At 47.0% G+C, this 21360-nt stretch overlaps 1 protein-coding gene across 2 annotated transcripts in view; it reads right to left on the bottom strand.

The window, feature by feature from the left end:
* The window catches only part of TBL1XR1 (TBL1X/Y related 1), a 150141-nt gene that overhangs the window by 96377 nt on the left and 32404 nt on the right, over nucleotides 1-21360 (bottom strand). The window contains exon 1 of one of the 2 annotated variants that reach the window (XM_069975166.1): nucleotides 1689-1926. The exons of the other annotated variant lie outside the window; for it this stretch is intronic. The gene's annotated coding sequence lies outside the window, so the exon portion shown is untranslated. Of the gene's footprint in view, nucleotides 1-1688; nucleotides 1927-21360 lie in introns of those variants that run through there. 2 annotated transcript variants of the gene reach the window in all.

Below are 21360 nucleotides of genomic sequence, written 5' to 3'. Positions count from 1 at the left end.
TGACTACACCAGAACCCAGGATAAAGTACGTTTGGGGGGGGGGGGGGGGGTCAGTAAGCCTGTGAAGGGATCTTGTGGGGCCATGGAGCATTGGCTGTTCCCCTTGAACTTATACTTTTGTTGAATGGGATCACAATTGGTTACAAAACCACTTAATACACAACATATGGACATGGTAGAGTACCAAGGTGGTTTCTCTCTGGCCTCTAAGAATCACGATGGATAAGTGGTTACTGTGACTGTGAATAACCCCAGGAGATAGACATGTTAGCCGCGTTCTTGGGCCCAATGTGTCGGCATACTCTTTTCAAAACAGCACTCTGATAAAACACCAGCAGAAGCCCAGGCACCCTGACAGCTGCCCCACAATAATCTGGTATATCAGTTTGCATGGTGTTATGAGGCTGGGGACCGGGCTTCCCCTTCTGGCTGCCTCATGAGCATATCACATGGCAGAGCATGCCCACAACAACCACCAGGGATTGCTGCTACCTGCAGAGGAACTATTAACCCACTCGCTGCTGAGGATCAGACATCACATGTGTGTACAATGGCTGGACAAGAAACATTAAGTCAGCGCAAACAGTGGCCTCTCCTGAAGGGATACATGGCCACACACAGCACACCGTAGGGATCAGTGCCCTGCTACACACAGCACACCACAGGGATCAGTGCCCTGCCACACACAGCACACCGCAGGGATCAGTGCACCACTACACACCGTAGGGATCAGTGCCCTGCTACACACAGCACACCACAGGGATCAGTGCACCACTACACACCGTAGGGATCAGTGCCCTGCTACACACAGCACACCACAGGGATCAGTGCCCTGCCACACACAGCACACCGCAGGGATCAGTGCACCACTACACACCGTAGGGATCAGTGCCCTGCTATACACAGCACACCGCAGGGATCAGTGCACTGCTATACACAGCACACCGCAGGGATCAGTGCACTGCTATACACAGCACACCGCAGGGATCAGTGCACCACTACACACCGTAGGGATCAGTGCCCTGCTATACACAGCACACCGCAGGGATCAGTGCACTGCTATACACAGCACACCGCAGGGATCAGTGCACCGCTATACACAGCACACCGCAGGGATCAGTGCACCACTACACACTGTAGGGATCAGTGCACTGCTATACACTGCACACCGCAGGGATCAGTGCACTGCTATACACTGTAGGGATCAGTGCACTGCTATACACTGCACACCGTAGGGATCAGTGCACTGCTATACACTGCACACCGTAGGGATCAGTGCACTGCTATACACTGCACACCGTAGGGATCAGTGCACTGCTATACACTGCACACCGTAGGGACCAGTGCCCTGCTATACACAGCACACCGCAGGGATCAGTGCCCTGCTATACAATGCACACCACAAGGGACCAGTGCCCTGCTATACAATGCACACCACAAGGGACCAGTGCCCTGCTATACACAGCACACCGCAGGGATCAGTGCCCTGCTATACAATGCACACCACAAGGATCAGCGGCACCGGCGCTTCCAATGAGCCGGGGAGGAAGGAAATCCCGGCAGTGCCAATAACAGCGGACACGGCGCTCTGTCCCGGAGGGATCCCGCACCACGGCCCCCGCCCCTGTAACTAATGGTTCCCAGCACGGCTAATCCTGCCTCCCCCTCACCCAGGCCCCGGCACATACTTGGCGCGGCGATAGAGGAACCACGTGTGCAGCCACACTCCGCTTCTCCACTCACATGCCCTTGTTTACTGCCCCCGAGACAGCAGCAGGCGGTAACCCGGTCATACGGGCACGAGCCGGTGAGGAATAGAGGGGACTAGGGGGAGGGGTATTGCAGCCCCCCCTTAAAGAGTTCAACAACAACCGCCCGTAGGACGCGTCGCACTTCCGGGTTAGGTGGTGTCGCTCAGTGAAGTGACGTCAACAGATACTTCCGGTTCTTCAAAAGACGTGCTGCAACATGGGTGCCGAGGATACCGGAAGCGAAGCTGTGACGTAAATACGTAGCGCGTTGAATGGGCGGGGCTGTACGTGAAAGCAGCCGGCGCCTTGACCTACAGACAATAGGTCTTCCCATGTGACCCCGGGGGACAATAGCTCCGCTGTGTGTGGAGGAGGGGCACAGATCACAGCACGGGCTCAGCACACGGCTGCAAGATAGTCTGCTGAAACCCGCCAAATCCAGGCTGCCATTCCCTGACTGTCCCTTCTGTGGTGACGCTGCTCATCAGCCCAGTCTGCTGCATGAAATGCAATGAAGAAGCGGCCAGCTGTAGTAACTGCTTCTTCCACAACAGCTCATACATTTACCTCTAAAAGCATCCACTATACAGAGCAGATAGTCACACCCAATGCAACTAGAGATGAGCGAACCTTGAGCATGCTCGAGTCCATAGCGAACCCGAACTTTCGGCATTTGATTAGCAGTGGCTGCTGAAGTTGGATAAAGCCCTAAGGCTATGTGGAAAACATGTATATAGTCATTGGCTGTATCCATGTTTTCCAGACAACCTTAGAGCTTTATCCAAGTTCAGCAGCCCCCGCTAATCAAATACCGAACGTTCGGGTTCGGATGGACTCGAGCATGCTCCAGGTTCACTCATCTCGAAATGCAACGTTTCAGCTTTTACATATGCCGTTCTCTAAAGCCAAAACGTTGCATTGGGTGCGAATAGTCACGGTTTCTACAAATGTGCAATCTCAATTGCTTTGTTCCTATCAGTATTCCGTTCATCGGGCTGTGGGCTTTAAAGTCTGCTCTAGAGATGAGCGAACCAGGTTCGAGTCGATCCGAACCCGAACTTGGGGCTGCTGAACTTGGATAAAGCTCTAAGGTTGTCTGTAAAACATGGATACAGCCAATGACTATATCCATTTTTTCCACATAGCCTTAGGGCTTTATCCAACTTCAGCAGCCACCGCTAATCAAATGCCGAAAGTTCGGGTTCGGATCGACTTGAGCATGCTCGAGGTTTGCTTATCTCTAGTCTGCTCTGCTTACTGCCACTCCTCCTGAGCTGCTGGGAAAAGATGGATCCAGTCCTGGGAAACTGGGAGAAGTTTCCCAGAACTGGATCCATCTTTTCCCAGCACCCGGGGAGGAGCGGCACAGAGCGGAGCAGACTTCAAAGCCCATAGCCCAATGAGCGGAATACAGATCGGAAACAAGTGACACGCTTCATTCCTACTGTAAATTCACTCATTACTAGTCTGATCCATTGGGCTTATTTCTGTTTCTGTTATTACAAATTTACCAGTCACACAGCTGATCTCCTATGCCATGTACACTACAAAAGTGTAGTCCCCTCAGGGCAGGAGCCATGGTGGCTGCTGTATATTTCAGGTGACATCGCTACAGAGGTTGGGATCTGGAGCCTTTAACACATTGGGGGCCTATTAGATGAAACTATTTCTCATGTTCTCTGATAAGCACTTTTGAGAACGATCAGAAATCACTCACCACAATGCACTAAATGATTATCGTTAACGACATTATTGCGGTCATCAACCACACACAAACGACTTCTCATTTGTCGTTTAATTGTTGCCTGTACAAAAACATTATCACTTTAATTCAAACGACATATCAAACAATAATCTTTATGTAATGGGGCCCTCGAATGCTGCAGACAATAGCAGCCCTAGGCTTTTAAAAGCGATTATCAAGCCCAGGGGTGGGGAACCTCCGGCCCGCGGGCCGCATCCGGCCCCTGAGACCTCCCGATGCGGCCCGCAGCTCCCCTGTGATGCGCGCCGCTCTGGAGGAGGAAGGAGCCGGCATACACAGCATCCTCCGGTGTCTGTGACAGCTGCCGGACACAGGAGGATGCTGTCTATGCCGGCTTCTTCCCCAGCAGAGCGGCGCGTGTCTTCAGTCTCCTGCGGGCCGCGCGCGATGACGTCATTTCATCGTGCGCCGCCTGCAGGAGAAAGACCGGCACAGAGGACCTAGGACAGAAGAGGACATGGGCAGCGTGGGAGCGGAGGTAAGGTGAGTGGGATGTTTATTTTTTTTATTTGGGGGTTAACTAGGCCACCAGGGACATGCCTGATGGGGGTTAACTAGGCCACCAGGGACATGCCTGATGGGGGTTAACTAGGCCACCAGGGACATGCCTGATGGGGGTTAACTAGGCCACCAGGGACATGCCTGATGGGGGTAAACTAGGCCACCTGGGACATGCCTGATGGGGGTTAACTAGGCTACCAGGGACATGACTGATGGGGGTTAACTAGGCTACCAGGGACATGACTGATGGGGGTTAACTAGGCCTACCAGAGGCATCACTGGGGGGGTTAACTAGGCTACCAGGGACATGACTTGGGGGTTAACTAGACTACAAGGGGCATCACTGGGGGGGTTAACTACAATAGCAGGGGCATCACTGGGGGTTAACTACAATAGCAGGGGAACTAGGGGAACAATACTTTGCCTTGCCCTGGGTGCTGCAAACCCACGCTACTAACTGCTGCGCACAGTATGCGGCCCTCGAATGATTTTATTAATGCCCGACCGGCCCTCGACATGGAAAAGGTTCCCCACCCCTGATCTAGCCTGTGAAAGGTGATGGCCTGTCCTCCAGATAAACCATCAATAATGGATCAGAGGAGGTCAGGCAGATCAGCTGTTTGATGGACATGGACATATCGCAGCCTCTTCAATGTTTCCTCGCTCTCATTTGGGACTGCAGCTTTTGTCCTATTAACTTTAATGGGACAATGCTGTACATCTTTGCATTACTGCTATTAACAGAGGATACAAGGACAGTAAACATCAGTTGTGGCCGCAGCACCTTTAGGCATCCAATTAGCTGGGGATTCAAGAATGAGGGTCCTATTAGAAAAAGTGATTTTTCGTTTTCTCAGATTAGTGATAAACAATTGCTAACAAGCACTTTTAGGAACAACCTGAAATCATTCACCATAGAACATGGTACGATAATCATTAGTTATGATCTTCATATACTCTAGTGTACGAGTGATCGTAATTACGAATAAAAAATGTATACATACACCGAAAGATTTGCAAACGATGTCAGCTCAAAAGAGTGAACGATGACATGAACAAATCTTCGTTAGTCATCTGATCATTTGCCTGCTTACACACAAAAAGATTATCGCTTGTGTAATAGACCCGTTGTCATCCAATGGACATGGCCAATCTGGGAGATAGACCATGCATCTTTACAGGTTGGATTCCCCCTACAAACAGATATAGTGCCTATTGGTCTATTAGTTTTAAAGGGGTTGTCCAGAAGACAGCTGATTCCTTCTCTGCTCCCCAATGCTCACTTCCTGAGATTCCAGGTCTTGGGGAGTTTCAGCTCTTGAAGCAGAAAGGTCTAGCCGTCATCTCCTCCCCAGACAACACCTTTAAACTGCCTAATATATTACACTGCAGTACATATTTATTGCTATGTAGTATATGAACAATCAGATGATCCAGAGTGTAAATCTGGCTTGAACTGAAAGGGAAAAAAAGTTTTAGGGTCCATTCAGGTGTCCAGGATCTGCAGCATATTTAATGTTACAGATTTGAAGCTGCATTTTCTGCTGTGTTCCATCATTTAGTTACAATAAAATCTGGAGCAGATACTGTACATGTGAATAGACCCTTAAAAATGTTTTAGAAAAGTATATCACCTTATCAAGCAGTACGTATCAGTATTTATTCCACATGTTGAACGTTGTAAAAAAAAAAAAATGCTAGAATGTCAGGTTTGTTTTTTTTAATCACCTTGCCTTTCAAAATTAGAATAAAAGGTGATTAAATATAGAGCAAACCAAATATAATATGAAAATAAATTATAACTGACCCTTAAGGGTGTGTTCACACCTACAGGATCCGCAGCAGATCCGCAGCAGATTTGATGGTGCAGATTTGATGCTGTGTTCAGTTATTTAAATGAAATCTGCTGCGGATCCGCAGCAGAAAATACACTGCGGGTCCGGTAAGTGTGAACGTACCCTAAGGGTGCGTTGACACCTACAGGATCTGCAGCAGATTTGATGCTGTGTTCAGTTATTTAAATGAAATCTGCTGCAGAAAATCAGCTGCAGATCCTGCAGGTGTGAACGCACCATAAAGGGGTATTCCCATGTAAAGAAGTTATCCTCTATCCACAGGCTATGGGATAAAAAAAAACTAGTGTGCATGTCCAGTGCTCCATTCATTTTCCATGGGGCCAACGAGCAACACAGAGTTCAGTTCTTAGAAATGTTCAGCAGCCTTAAAGTATGCACAGTAAATGGCCACTTTACTACAAACACTTGTTATTTCAGGATTGGAGTTTCCCTGTATGCACATTAGAAACGTGCCATCAAGTGCATAAGTTTTCTGTGGCTCAGTTTCATTGTGCAACTCCATTATAATGAGAAAATTAAGCAATCAGACCAACTTCAAATGAGTTCAGAATGCAGGGGCATAGCCAGGATTCATGGGGCCCCATTGCAAAAAAACTATAGGGGCCTACCCGCTCCACATACTCACCTAGCCTGGTGGAGTCCCCTGGCGTCTCGTTGTTCTCACAGTTTCTTGGTGCACAAGTAACACCACTTGCGCCGGGGATCTGGGAAAGCAAACGCTGAGGGACTGCGCCAGGCCAGGTGAGTATGGGGGAAGATCTCTTTGATGCAATGCTGCCCCTGGCCACAAAAGAGACTGACAGGGCATGAAGCCAATGGTTTCTTGCTCTGTCAGTCAAAGCCTTGCAGCATTTAACAGTAAACATTCGTGATTAAAGCTCAGAGTCAAAGGGCCTGTGTTTATGGTTGTCACGCGACTGTGAGAATAGTATGCTGACATATACCAGCCTATATCTATGCTGGATCCATTAAATTCAATGGATCAAACGTATAGTAGTATGCTTAGCCCTTTCATGATCTTGTAGACTGCACATCTGTGTCTATTCAATGGGTCTGCCACTAATTTGCCAACATATGCTACAATGGTAAAGTGGTCTTTAGGTGTGAACCTAGCCTAGACGATACAAGCCGATTTTCAAATGGGATCCTATGGACGTAACAAACTGTCAACAGAGGGAGACAAAAGGATGTCGAGAATTGTGATAAAGTAATTTCTCCTGTGGGCAAGACAGCACAAACATGGCATCACAGAAGAGAAAAAGCATTGCCTGTCCAGATGAAGCCAGACTTCTGTTGCACCATGCTGATGAGAAGGCCTGAAATTTGCACAAGATGCATGAATCAATGAACCCTTCCTATCAGGTGTGAACAGGTCACACTGGTGAGGATGGCAGAATGGTGTAGGAACTGTTTACTTGGCACTCTGGGTCCTCTGATACCTCTGGAGAGATGTTTGAACAGTAGGGCTTATCTAAGTAGTAAGCTTCCTTTATGGCTTCTATTTAGCCTATGGCCACAGGACACTTTTAGCAGGACAATGCATTATGCCACAAAGGCCGTATAGACATGGATTGGTTCTAGGAACAGGGAAGCAGTTTTTACATATTTTCCTTGACAATCCCCAGAAATAAATCCTATAGAGCATCTAAGAGAAAAAGTAGAATGGGCTGTTCAGAGCATGGCAGTACCTTCAGCTGTGAGAAACTATCGTGTGCCCAATATTTCTGAAGAACTATTTCAGCACCTAGCACTCCTAAATAAAATGGTGATGTCACGACCCGACTCCCAGAGCTGTGCGGGCTGTGGCTGCTGGAGAGGATGATGGAAGGGGGATGCTAAGTGTCCCTCCAGTGGCCTGTGTCTCTCAGAGTCCCCCTGCCATCATCCTCTCCAGCAGCCACAGCCCGCACAGCTCTGGGAGTCGGGTCGTGACATCACCATTTTATGCAGGAAGTGAAGCCTTGATGCAGTAGTAAGTGCAGGGAATAAAACACTTTACAAGCATTTCCGGTAATAAGTGTATATTGGTGATTTGTATAACTTTTAGGGGACAATACAATAGTTTAATAAAAAATTGTGCTGGACTTCTCCTTTAACCTCTTAAGGACACATGACGTACGTCATGCGCACATAAGAGGTGTTCAGAGCGGGGCCGCGCGGCGACCCCGCTCTGAACCACCGCGGCCCCGGGTGCCGCTTGTAGCCCGGGACCACGGGTATTAGCGGGTACGGTCCGAATTCCGTGCCTGCTAATACAGTAATCAGATGCAGCTGTCAAACATGACAGCTGCATCCGATTACCGGATGCAGCACTTCCCTGGTGTCTAGTGGGGGAGATCGCTCCTCCGGGACAGAGCGATCTCCGTTACTGCTGCCAGTCGGGGACCTGTCCAAGATGGCGCCGTCCCCACCTCGGCACTCGTTTGTTTTCGGCTGCAGCAGCCGGAAGCAAACGAGTGCCGATCTCATTGATCTTTGCTGTATAACTATACAGCAAAGATCTCAATGAGAGATCAAAGTATATGTACTAGAAGTCCCCTAGGGGGGCTTCTAGTATATGTGTAAAAAAAAAAAAAAAAAGTGTTATTAGTAAAAAGCCCCCTCCCCTAATAAAAGTCTGAATCACCCCCCTTTTCCCAGGTTTTAAATAAAAGTAAATAAATAAATAAATAAATGATCTCGCACGGTAAACGGCGTCAGCGTAAAAAAATCCCAAAGTGCAAAATTGCGCATTTTTGGTCGCATCAAATCCAGAAAAAATGTAATAAAAAGCGATCAAAAAGTCGTATATGCGCAATCAAGGTACCGATAGAAAGTAAACCATGTAAATCATGGCGCAAAAAATGACACCTGACAGCCCCATAGACCAAAGGATAAAAGCGTTATAAGCCTGGGAATGGAGCGATTTTAAGGAACGTATATTTGTTAACAATGGTTTGAATTTTTTACAGGCCATCAGATACAAGAAAAGTTATACATGTTATATATCGTCTTAATCGTAACGACTTGAGGCACATGCATAACAAGTCAGTTTTACCCCAGGGCGAGTGGCGTAAAAACACATCCCCCCCCCCCCCCCCCAAATAAAAGAAATGCGTTTGTTTGTTTTTTTCAATTTCACCACACTTTAAATTTTTTTCTGGTTTCGCAGTGTCTTTTATGCAAAAATTTAGCCTGTCATTGCAAAGTACAATTAGTGACGCAAAAAATAAGGGCTCCTGTGGGTTTCTAGGTGGAAAAATGCAAGTGCTATGGCCTTTTAAACACAAGGAGGAAAAACCGAAAACGCAAAAACGAAAATTGGCCCCGTCCTTAAAGGGTTAAGCTCCATTGACTTCAATGGAACGGAGTTACAGAACCTCACCCAAACTGGAGAGAAGAGTTGTGCTGTCTCTGGAAGAAAAAGGCCATGCTTTTTGTAGCACTGGATAACCCCTTAAAGTATAAGGGTATGTGCACACTGAGTAATTTTGACGGAAACTTGCAGAATTATCATGTGTGGGCGCGCCTCTCAGCCCATGTCATAGACATTCTATGCACAGGCGAATTCTTTCATCCGTCCAAAGAATGATCAAGCCGCAGTCCGCAAGCGGGCGTGAGCTGAGAATTCTGTGACAGAGTTTCTGTCAAAATTACTCAGTGTGCACATACCCTAAGTGGGCAAGGGAGTGTCTCAGAGACAAAAGAACTGATCCCATAACCCTTGTTCACTGATTCAAGCAGCAACTTGTCCTTGAATTCTAAAGCCGGCAAAACACCTTAAAGTGACTGTACCACCAGGCCCAGGCTGAAGCACTGGAGGCCGACCCATCCTTAGTGGGAGGATAGGGTTCCATTGATTCTAATGGAGTCACATCATGGAGGGGCTGGAGTTTCTTCTCACTAAGGGTGGGTCGGCCCGCCTCCAGTGCTTCAGCCTGGGCCTGGTGGTACAGTCACTTTAACCCCTTGCCTCTTCAGCCTGTTTTGGCCTTAATGCCCAGGGCCTATTTTAAAACTCTGACCTGTCTCTCTTTTGACGCGGTTATTCTGCGATTCTGTTTTTTCGGGACATATTCCTCTTTATGTTTGTGGTATACTTTGGTTGATACACTCAGAAGTTTTTGTAAAAAACTTAACATTTGTGCAAAACTTAGAAAAATTTACATTTCTTTATATTCAAAATTCTCTTTTCCTAAGAGCTATAGTCATGCCACATGAACTGATAATTAATGCAACATCTACAACATGTCTTCTTTATGGTGACGTCATTTGGTGAAAGTCCTTTTACTTGTTAACACACAAAAACACAAAAAAATGCAACAGCTCACCGCAATGGCAAGATACAGACCCACTACAGTCTGTAGGATGTTAGAGATTTATTTATGTATGTTTGTATATGTGTGTTCGTGTTTTAACTTTTGCAGGTGTATCTATAATACATTACAGCACATGATCTGTGCTGTAATGTATTATAGAATGAATGAGCTCTCAGAACTCTGACAGCTCATTCATACGATCAGACCCTTGCCCCAGTGCAGGGACCTGATCGTCATATACCATAGCAGCCCAGACGCATTAAGCAGCGTCTGGGTTGCTGTGGTAAGCCCCCCCCCCCCCCCCGATCCCCATGACGCCCCCCCCCCCCCCGATCCCCATGACGCCCCCCCCCCCCAAGGTCGGAGGGAGCCGATCTCCCTCCGGCTGCCCCATAGACACTGCGGACCGCGGTGCCTATGGGGTTAACTGTCCGGGGGGGGGGGGCTTCCCTTCAGGCAGGGGCAGCGGGATCAGCTTCTGTATGTCCTGCAGACAGTGGTCTTTTTTTATCTAGTCTGGAGAGCAGGAGAGGTTTTCTATGGGGATTTCAACTGCTCTTGACAGTTCCTGTCACAGACAGAGGTGGCAGCAGGAAGTGTGTCAGTCTGGAAAGAATACACCTCTTCCTGCAGGACATACAGCCGCTGTAATATATATATATTATACACACACATCCAGGACACATGGTCCAAATGTATCAACTGGCCTGAAAACTAAGCTGTGTTTAGTTGTTGTGGGCAGGCAGATTGTAATCTATCAGTGATTATGGCCCATATTTATCAATCTACTCAATTGGCACTTGTTCACAGGCATAGGTCAGTCCATCTAAAAGTGCCCTTAAAGGGAATCTGTCAGCACCTAGGCCCTACGTGAGGTGCTGACATTGTGCTGTAATTGGCAGTCCTCCCCTTGTGAGCATGTTACCTTTTGGTAATCTGTTAGTGGAGTGGATAATACACAGTGTCAGGTCTCCTACTGTAATAAATAGTCAAAGAGGAGTTGTGGCATAGCGTTTGGTCCGCACTGTGGCACACCTCACCACTCCTTCCTCCCTCTTCTTCAAGAATAATCTATGGTGCCTAGCCTCCTGCTCACTCAGCTGTCAGCCAGTGTCTCATTGTGTTTACTTCAGACAAACACCCTACAGAGGTCTTATCTGCAATCAGATATAGCTATGTTGGAGCTGTGGTCTAAAGGTAAAACACTTGTTTTTTTTTCCCCCTGATGGAAATGTAGTCATTTATTCTTTTATTTTCTCATTTTTTAAAGTGCAAAGAATTACCAATCAGGTCCAAATTAGATGTGAAATCCAGTTTTTATACAATGATAAGATAAAAAAAAAAAAAACATTTCATTTCCATCAGGGAATTAAAGGGGTTGTCCGGCGAAAAAAAATTATTCACAGAATAACACACATTACAAAGTTATACAACTTTGTAATGTATGTTATGTCTGTGAATGGCCCCCTTCCCCGTGTCCCACCACCCCCACCCGTGTACCCGGAAGTGTGGTGCGCTATACATTACCTGTCGCGTGCCGACCACGGTCTCCGATCGTCAGCAGTGACGTCTTCTTCGGGAGCTTGGCGGATCTTCCCGAGTGCCGGCCGCCCTCTGCAGCGTCATCCGAAGCTCAGCCGCGATTGGCTGAGCATAACTGTGCTCAGCCAATCGCGGCTGAGCAGCTGATGACGTGGCCGCGTCATCAGCCGCTCAGCCGCGATTGGCTGAGCACAGTTATGCTCAGCCAATCGCGGCTGAGCTTCGGATGACGCTGCAGAGGGCGGCCGGCACTCGGGAAGATCCGCCAAGCTCCCGAAGAAGACGTCACTGCTGACGATCGGAGACCGTGGACGACGCGACATGCGGTGAGTATAATGCACCACACTTCCGGGTCTAGCGTGGGTGGGGGGAAACACGGGGAAGGGGGCCATTCACAGACATAACATACATTACAAAGTTGTATAACTTTGTAATGTGTGTTATTCTGTGAATAATTTTTTTTCGCCGGACAACCCCTTTAAACTTAAGAAAAAATTGTTATTGGTATCTAGACAGGTGATTTACCCCTAGACCACAGCTCCAACACAGCTATATCAGGTTGCAGCTCAGTCTGTCTGAAATAAACACAGTCTCCTCACAGGCTCTTTGGAAAATGAAAGGTGGAATCTGATTGGTTGCTAGGGGCAACTGAGCCAGTTTCACTTTACACCATGTTTGATAAATCTCCCCCATAGAGACACTGGCTGACAGTTGAGCGAACAGGAGGCCGGGAAGCAAAGTTTATTCATGAAGGAGAGGGAGGAAAAAGCAGTGATGAGGTGGGCCACAGTGTGGAACAAACGCTCTCCATTTAAGAAGGAGACTTCAGTTTGTGCATAATCCACTAGACGGACAGATTACCAAAAGGTAAAACTAGTGTATTGGTTAGTAATATGTTATACTGATAAAACCCCTCTGGCGAATGAACACAACACAGCCATCAGTGATGTGCCATTCACAGCAACAGAATCACTTCATGTGTGACAATAAGTCACCCACAACCTCAAGTAAACAATGGCAGAGAATAATCAAGTGTTTAACCCTTTAACTCTTTGAGGACCAGGCCCAAAATGACCCAGTGGACTGCGCAAATTTTGATCTTTGCGCTTTCGTTTTTCCCTCCTCCCCTTCTTAGAGCTCCAGCACTTTCAGTTTTCTATCTACAAGGCCATGTAATGGCTTGTTTGTTACAGGAATAGTTGTACTTTGTAATGGCTTCTTTCATTTTACCATAACATGTATGATGGAATTCCAAATATATTATTATGAAGATATAAATAGGTGAAATCGTAAAAAAGAATGCAATATGGTAACGTTTGGGGGGTTCCTGTGTCTACGTAATGCACTATATGGTAAAAGCGACATTATACTATTACTCTATAGGTCAGTCCGAACACAACCACATGCAGGTTTACACAGATTCTCTAATGTTATATATTTTTTTTTATGAAATCCTTTTTTTTGGCAATTAGTTATTAATAAAATGGGACTATTGTGACGCTTATAACAGTTTTATTTTTTCACCTACGGAGCTGTATGAGGTGCCATTTTTTCCGCCATGATCTCTAGTTTTTATTAATACCATATTTGTGAAGATCGGACGTTTTGATCACTTTTTATGAATTTTTTTATATATAATGTAACATAAAATCGGTAATCCGCGCACTTTTTTCCCTCTTTTCCTCTACGCTGTTTGCCTTTCGCAATGACGCTTGTTATATTTTAATAGATCGAACAATTACGCACGTTAAAGTATATTATATGTTTATTTATTTTTATATGTTTTATTTATATAATGGGAAAGGGGGGTGATTTAAACTTTTAATGGGGGAGGGGTTTTGGGGTAGTGTATTAGTGATTTTAACTTTTTTTTTATACATTTTAAGTCCCTCTGGGGGACTTGTCCATTCATTACTTTCATTATTCACACTGATCATTGCTATGCCATAGGCATAGCATTGATCAGTGTGATAGGCGATCTGCTCATTGAGCCTGCCTGTGCAGGCTCAGTGAACAGATCGCTGATCGGACCGCACGGAGGAAGGTGTGAGACCTTCGGCGGTCCGTTTTACTGCGGGGGTCCCGATCGGTAAGTGACAAGGGACTCCCCTGTCACTTACAGAGTTAATGTCACGCTGCAGCATGTCATTAATGGTGAGGTGGCGGCTGCTGATTGCAGACGGCCCCCACCTGCTGTGAAGCGTGCTCCGCTCCGGAGCGCACTTCATAGCTCAGGATGTACCGGCACGTCCAGGGTTCTATGGGCACAGACTTCCAGGACGTACCGGTACGTCCTAAGTCATCTAGGGGTTAAAGACCAATTTTGATGTTTGCATTTTTGTTTTTTCCTCCTTGTGCTTAAAGGCCATAGCAGTTGCATTTTATCACCTAGAAACGCACATGAGCCTTTATTTTTTGTGCCACTAATTGTGCTTTGCAAGGACAGGCTGAATTTTTTCATAAAGAACACCGCAAAAGCAGGAAATAAATGTGTGGTGAAATTGGAAAAATTTAGTTTTTTAAATTTTGAATTTTTTTTTTTTTTATTTAGGGGGTATTTGTTTTTACGCCGTTCACCCTGGGGTAAAACTTGTTATATATGTTCCTCAAGTCTTTACGATTACAACTCTATGTAACATGTATAACTTTTATTGTAGCTGATGGCTTGTAAAAAATTAAAACCATTTTTAACAAATATATGTTCCCTAAAATCGCTCCATTCCCAGGCTTATAGCGCTTTTATCCTTTGGTCTATGGGGCTGTGTGAGGTGTCATTTTTTGCGCCATGATGTGTACTTTCTATCGGTACCTTGATTGCGCATATGCGACTTTTTAATCGCTTTTTATTACAATTTTTCTGGATTTGATGTGATCAAAAATCATCAATTTTGCACTTTGGCGGGTTTTTATGCTTACGCCGTTTACCGTGCAAGATCATGAATGTTATAATTTAATAATTCAGGCGATTATGCACGTGGTGATACCAAATATGTATGTTTATTTATTTATTTTTATTTATAAAATATGAAAAGGGGGGTGATTCAGACTTTTATTAGGGGAGGGGCTTTCTTATAAATGAAAAACTTTTTTTAATTTTTTTAACTGTAACTTTTAGTCCCCCTGGGGGACTTTTATTATTACTGCAGTGATCTCTCATAGAGATCACTGCAGTGTACTTACAATACATTGATCAATGAGATCAGTGTTAGATTGCTTAGGGCTGCTGCAGCCAGAAGCAATCTATTGCCGAGTCGGGATCAGCGTCATACAGACGCTGAGGCCCAGCCCAGGTAGGAAGAAGGGATCGCCCCTCCGTGGAGGGGAAAAGGTCTCCAACACTAGACACCAGGGATGGGGCTGTAACTTTAGCTAGATGGAGCTGTCAGCTTTGACAGGTGCATCTAACTAGCTAGTTAGCCGGCCACGGTGATCGTCCGCGGCGCCTAATGCGTGCGGTCCCTGGCTGTACAAAACAGCCGGGTGCCGCGCGATGCAGAGAGGGACGGCACCTGGAGCCCTCTCTGCATCTCCTTAAAAAGGATGTACCACCAGTTACATCCTCTTTAATCTGAACTGACGGTTTGAAAGGCGCCGTCACGGGGAGGCCGGTGCCGCAGTCCATTTTTCGGACCGCGGCCCGCTTCCCGTGCACGGCGCCGTTCTATGCACCGGAATCGGCCGGTGCTCAAGCACTGTAGGTAGGCCTGCCTGCCCCCAGTGGGAGGGAATTCTCTCCCCTGTATGACGTGGCTCCATTAGAATGAATGGAGCCGCGTCATAGAGGGGAGGGAATTCCCTCCCACTGGGGGCGGCCCAGCCCGCCTCCAGTGCTTAAGCACCGGCCGGTTCTGGTGCATAGAACGGCACCGTGAACGGGAGCCAGGCCGCAGTCCGAAAAACGGACCGCGGCACCGGCTTCCCCGTGACGGCGCCGTTCAAAGCACCAGAACCGGCCGGTGCTTAAGTAGTGGGAGGGAATTCCCTCCCCTCTATGACGCGGCTCCATTCATTTTAATGGAGCCACGTTCGATCACATTAAAGAGGATGTACCTGGTGGTACATCCTCTTTAACGACGGTATGACGGGTATACCCGTCATGCATCGTTAAGGGGTTGAACAGAAAATAATTTTTTTTAAAAAAATGGTTCTAATAATCAGCGCTGCCCAAAGGAACATCCATAGAAAATAATCAACACAGGCCTGTACAAGCTGTACATAATGTTAGTATCGATTCCTATAAAATATGATTTATTGATAAACTTCTTGAAAACCATGGTCAAAAGATTACTGCCTATCCTCAGAATTTCTCGCTCATTGTTACAAAAGTACTGTACCTGCGCATAAAAAAAATAGTAAAACATTTGGGGAGCACAAGTCTGTGTAGACATGGCACTGTTTATGCTGCACGCTAGTCTCAATCTAAATTTCCCACTGGCAAAAAATCTGATTTGCTGCCAGAGCGATGTAAAACAGATTAAATAGTTCAACCAAGAATTCATACAACTGTACTTCTGGCTGATACCCAGTGGCGTAGCTATAGGGGTCGCAGCGGTCGCCATGGCGACCAGGCCCCTACGCTAGGGGGGCCCGCACGGCCCCCTTGCCACTTGTCTCTGAGCATCCCGAGAAGCTATGGCCGCGCAGCTTCTCGGGATGCAGAAATCGCTTTGATGTTCCGCCCGCACAGTGAGCACAGTGAGCGGGCGGAACATTAAAGCGATCAGAATACAGGAGCAGGACCTGTCAGCGTCCTACTCCTGTATTCCCTCCCATAGGCTGCCGGCACTTCATATCAGCAACCTATGGGAAGCCGGGACGTGACCTCTCCGGCAGGCGTGATCATGTGACGTCATCACGTCTGCCGGAGGTCCCGTCCCTGCGGCTCGCAAGATGGAGCCCGAAGAGGAGGAAGAGCTGCTGCCTGCAGCCACACAGCGCCGATTAGGTGAGTATGATGTTTGTTTTTTTAGGGGCACCTCTGGGGGCATTATTAGTATATGGGGGCACCTCTGGGGGCATTATTAGTTCATGGGGGCACCTCTGGGGGCATTATTAGTATATGGGGGCACCTCTGGGGGCATTATTAGTATATGGGGGCACCTCTTAGGGCATAATTAGTATATGGGGGCACCTCTGGGGGCATTATTAGCTCATGGGGCACCTCTGGGGGCATAATTAGTATATGGGGGAACCTCTGGGGGCATTATTAGCTCATGGGGCACCTCTGGGGGCATTATTAGTTCATGGGGGCACCTCTGGGGGCATTATTAGTATATGGGGGCACCTCTGGGGGCATAATTAGTATATGGGGCACCTCTGGGGGCATTATTAGCTCATGGGGGCACCTCTGGGGGCATGGCCCCCTTCCCCCACTTTCCGACCCCGACCCACCACCCCGGAAGTTAAAGAATATATACATTACCTATTACGGTCGTCACGGTCCTCTTCTCTGGTGTCGAGTGACGTCAGAGCTGGGGGGGCGGTCCGGGTCTTCTTCCTCTTCGGCGTCTTCATTGAGAGTGAATGGGAGAGAAAAGGCTGCTGGTGCACATGCGCACCAGCAGCCTTTTCATTGGCTGGAGCGCATCACATGGCTTCCAGCTTGCTCAGCCCTGATTGGCTGAGCTTGCTGGAAGCCATGTGATGCGCTCCAGCCAATGAAAAGGCTGCCGGTGCGCAAGCGCGCTGGCAGCCTTTTCTCTCTCATGGACCCGGAAGAAGGAGACATCGCTGGACGGCGGACGCAGGTGACGGTGAGGCGGACGGCGGGCGAATGGAGTGGCGATCGTCACCGGAGGGATGGTGAGTATGGTGTCTGTGTTTTTTTTGGGGGGGGGGGTCCCGCCGGAGTTGTCCTTTAAACCGAGGTACCACTGTATATATTTCATTTTTTTTCATACACTGCTCAAAGAAATAAAGCAAACACTCAAATAGCACATCCTAGATCTGAATAAATTAATATTCTCATTGAATACTTACTTCTGTAGAAAGTTGAATGTGCTGACAACAAAATCACACACAAATCATCAATGGATATCACATTTATTAACCAATGGAGGCCTGGATTTGGAGTCACAAGCACTATTAGACTATGCCGGGATGATCTTTGCAGAGACCGGCCGTTCCGTGACCCGGTCGGGTCACGGAACGGCCGGTCCAATACGTAGTGTGAACATAGCCTTAAAGTGGAAAAAAACACTACAGGCTGATCTAACTTTGATGAAATGTCCTTAAAACAAGTCATAACGAGGCTGTGTGTGTCCTCCATGTGCCTGTATGACCTCCCTACAACACCTGGGCATGCTCCGGATAAGGTGGCAGATGGTCTCCTGAGGGATCTCTTCCCAGGCCCGGACTAAAGCAGCCGCCAACTCCTGGACAGTCTGTGGTGTAACTTTACATTGGTTGATGGAGCGAGACATGATGTCCCAGATGTGCTCAATCAGATTCAGGCCTGGAGAACGGGCGGGCCAGTCAATAGCTTCAATGCCTTCATCTTGCAGGAACTTGCAGAACTGCTGACACACTCCAGCCACATGAGGTCTAGCAGTGTCCTGCATAGGGCCAACCGCACCAGCATATGGTCTCACAAGGGACCTGAGGATCTAATCTCAGTACCTAATGGCAGGCAGGCTACCTCTGGCAAACACATGGAGGGCTATGCGGCCCTCCACAAAATTTCACCCCAAACCATTACTGACCCACTGCCAAACCGGTCATGCTGAAGGATGTTGAAGACAGCAGACAGCTCTACAGCGTCTCCAGACTGTCACATGTGCTCAGTGTGAACCTGCGCTCATCCGTGACAAGCACAGGGTGCCAGTGGTGAATTTGCCAATACTGGTGTTCTCTGCCAAATGGCAAGCGTCCTGCACAGTGTTGGGCTGTGAGCATAACCCCTATCTGTGGACATCGGGCCCTCATACCATTCTCATGGAGTCAGTTTCTAACCGTTTGTGCAGACACATGCACATCTGTGGCCTACTGGAGGTCATTTTGCAGGGCTCCTCCTGTTCCTCCTTGCACAAAGGCAGAGGAAGCGGTCCTGCTGCTGGGTTGTTACCCTCCTACGACTTACTCCATGTCTCCTGGTGTACTGGCCTTTCGCCTGGTAGTGCCTCCAGCCTCTGAACACTATGCTGACAGACACAGCAAACCTTGCCACAGCTCGCATTGATGTGCCATCCTGGATGAGCTTCACTACCTGAGCCACTTGTGTGGGTTGTTGAGTCTGTCTCATGCTACCACAAGTGTGAAAGCACCACCAACAATTACCAAAAGTGACCAAAACATCAGCCAGAAAGTATAGGTACAGAGAATTGGTCATTGGTCCCAACTGCAGAACCACTCCTTTATTGAGTGTGCCTGTTGTCTATTGGAGTTGGAGTTAGGGCTCGTTCACACAGAGCAAAAGCAGCTGAATTTCTGCCCTGAATCAGCGCTGAAATTTCAGCCGTTAAAATAGGTACAGAGCTAATTTCCAATGTGTTGAATGGAAATTCTGCTCTGCAGTTCACACGGTGGAATTTCCGCACTGAACTTATCCGCTTTCCGCCAGAAGAATGAACATGTTCATTCTTCTGCTAGTGGAAGCCTATACAAACCAATGGGGCTCTGATTTTCTGTTTCAGCGCGGAATACAAGCGTATTCAGCGCGGAATACAAGCGTAATACAAGCAGAAATTACTCGCTGAATCAGCGCGAAAATGGGGAAAAAAGGGGGGGGGGAGGAGGATTCTAGTATAAATTCTGGTATAGTTTAGTTTACTCGCCAAATACTCACTGAATTTCAGTGCTGAATGCATGCGGATTCAGCGCGGATTCCTCGAGTATTACGGGCTGAATTTGGCAAGAGCTGATTACGAGCTGAACACTTTCCTAGCGGAATACGCAGGGATTCTGCTTACATTCTGCTTATATTCTGCTCGGAATTCAGCGTCAGTTGATTTGCTCTGTGTGAACGTAGCCTTATATTGTGTTGTTTAATTGTCTGTTTACACGAAGCGATAATTCGCCCAATTGATCGTTTAACGATTTTGAAGCAACAATTTGGTTTTTATAACAATCAGAGTTTAGACGAATAAATCGTTGGAAAAATAGTTATTACAATCGTTTTTAAGATCGCTTAAGCCCATCTCACACACAGGGTGAATCTTTGAAAGACTGTTTACACAAAGCGATCTGCGATTTTTTAGCGAACAATGATTTGAGAACATGTTGAAAGATCACAATGAATGATTTTTCGATTGTCGTTTGATCGTTCGCTGTGTTCACACAAGCTGATTATTGCAAAAACTCTAACAATAATTGTTTCGTGTAAATGCACCATTAGGGTCCATTTACACAGAAAGATTATCTGACAGATTATCTTCCAAAGATTTGAAGCCAAAGCCAGAAACATACCACAAACAGAGATCAGGTCATAAAGTAAAGCCTGAGATTTCTCCTCTTTTCAAATCCATTCCTGGCTTTGGCTTCAAATCTTTGGAAGATAATCTGTCAGATAATCTTTCTGTGTAAATGGACCCTAATTGTTCCCTTTATTTTTTTGAGCAGTGTATTTAAAAAAAAACCTCCCAACAAAAGTTGAAACCACCTTTTTCATTATACAAATAGAAATATGTAAGCGTAGCCTACAGAATGGTCCTACATATTACAATATGGGTGCCTTCACACCTACCGGATACGCAGCGGATTTTCATGCTGTGAGTTTGCAGCGAAATCAGCTGCGGATCCTGAACTGTGAAGCTCAATGGGTCCCATACACGCAGCGGATCCGCTTCCTGCATGGGACCCGGCCCCTTTAACCCCTGCTCCGCCACCGGCCGCCTGCAGCTTACAGCCCCGGCCCCCTTAAACCCCCGAACCGCCCGCCCGAGGCCAGGGCTGCAAGCTGCGGGCGGTCGGCAGCGCAGGGGTTAAAGAGGCCGGGTCCCATGCAGGCAGCGGATCCGCTGCGTGTATGGGACCCATTGAGCTTCACAGTACAGGATCCGCAGCTGATTTTGCTGCAAACTCGCAGCATGAAAATCCGCTGCGGATCCTGTAGGTCTAAACGCACCCTATGGGTACAAACCCACTTGACGTATTTGCTGCGTGAATCAGTCTTAAAAATAAGCAGGCAAAACGCAGGTTGGCTTTATACAATTGTTCTGCGTTAAAATACGCAATCGCGTATTTTTGAATGCGTTAAAATACGCAATCGCGTATTTTTGAAGCGTGAAGCTTGTTGTTAGCAAAGCATCAGTTGTTAACAACCTGTGCGAAAAACGCATGTAGCTTCACGCTTCAAAAATACGCAATTGCGTATTTTAACACAGAACAATTGTATAAAGCCAACCTGCGTTTTGCCTGCTTATTTTTAAGACTGATTCACGCAGCAAATACGTCAAGTGGGTTTGTACCCCATAACATTTTTGTTCCAACACAGTAAACAGCGTAAACAAAAAGAGGGGAAAACACAAGAATTGCTATTTTTATTTTTACTATATATCAGAAAAAAATTATAAAAATTATCAAAATTTTTCTTTTACACCAATATGATACCAATAAAAACTATAGATCATGGTGCACAAAATAAAGCCCTAACTAGCCTTGTAGGTGAAAAAATAAAAGTGTTATGACTCTTAGAAAGCCAGGAGAAGAAC

Source organism: Dendropsophus ebraccatus, chromosome 6 (assembly GCF_027789765.1).
Source record: "Dendropsophus ebraccatus isolate aDenEbr1 chromosome 6, aDenEbr1.pat, whole genome shotgun sequence".
Classification (NCBI taxonomy): domain Eukaryota; kingdom Metazoa; phylum Chordata; class Amphibia; order Anura; family Hylidae; genus Dendropsophus; species Dendropsophus ebraccatus.
This window is presented reverse-complemented; position numbering and strand designations above follow the sequence as displayed.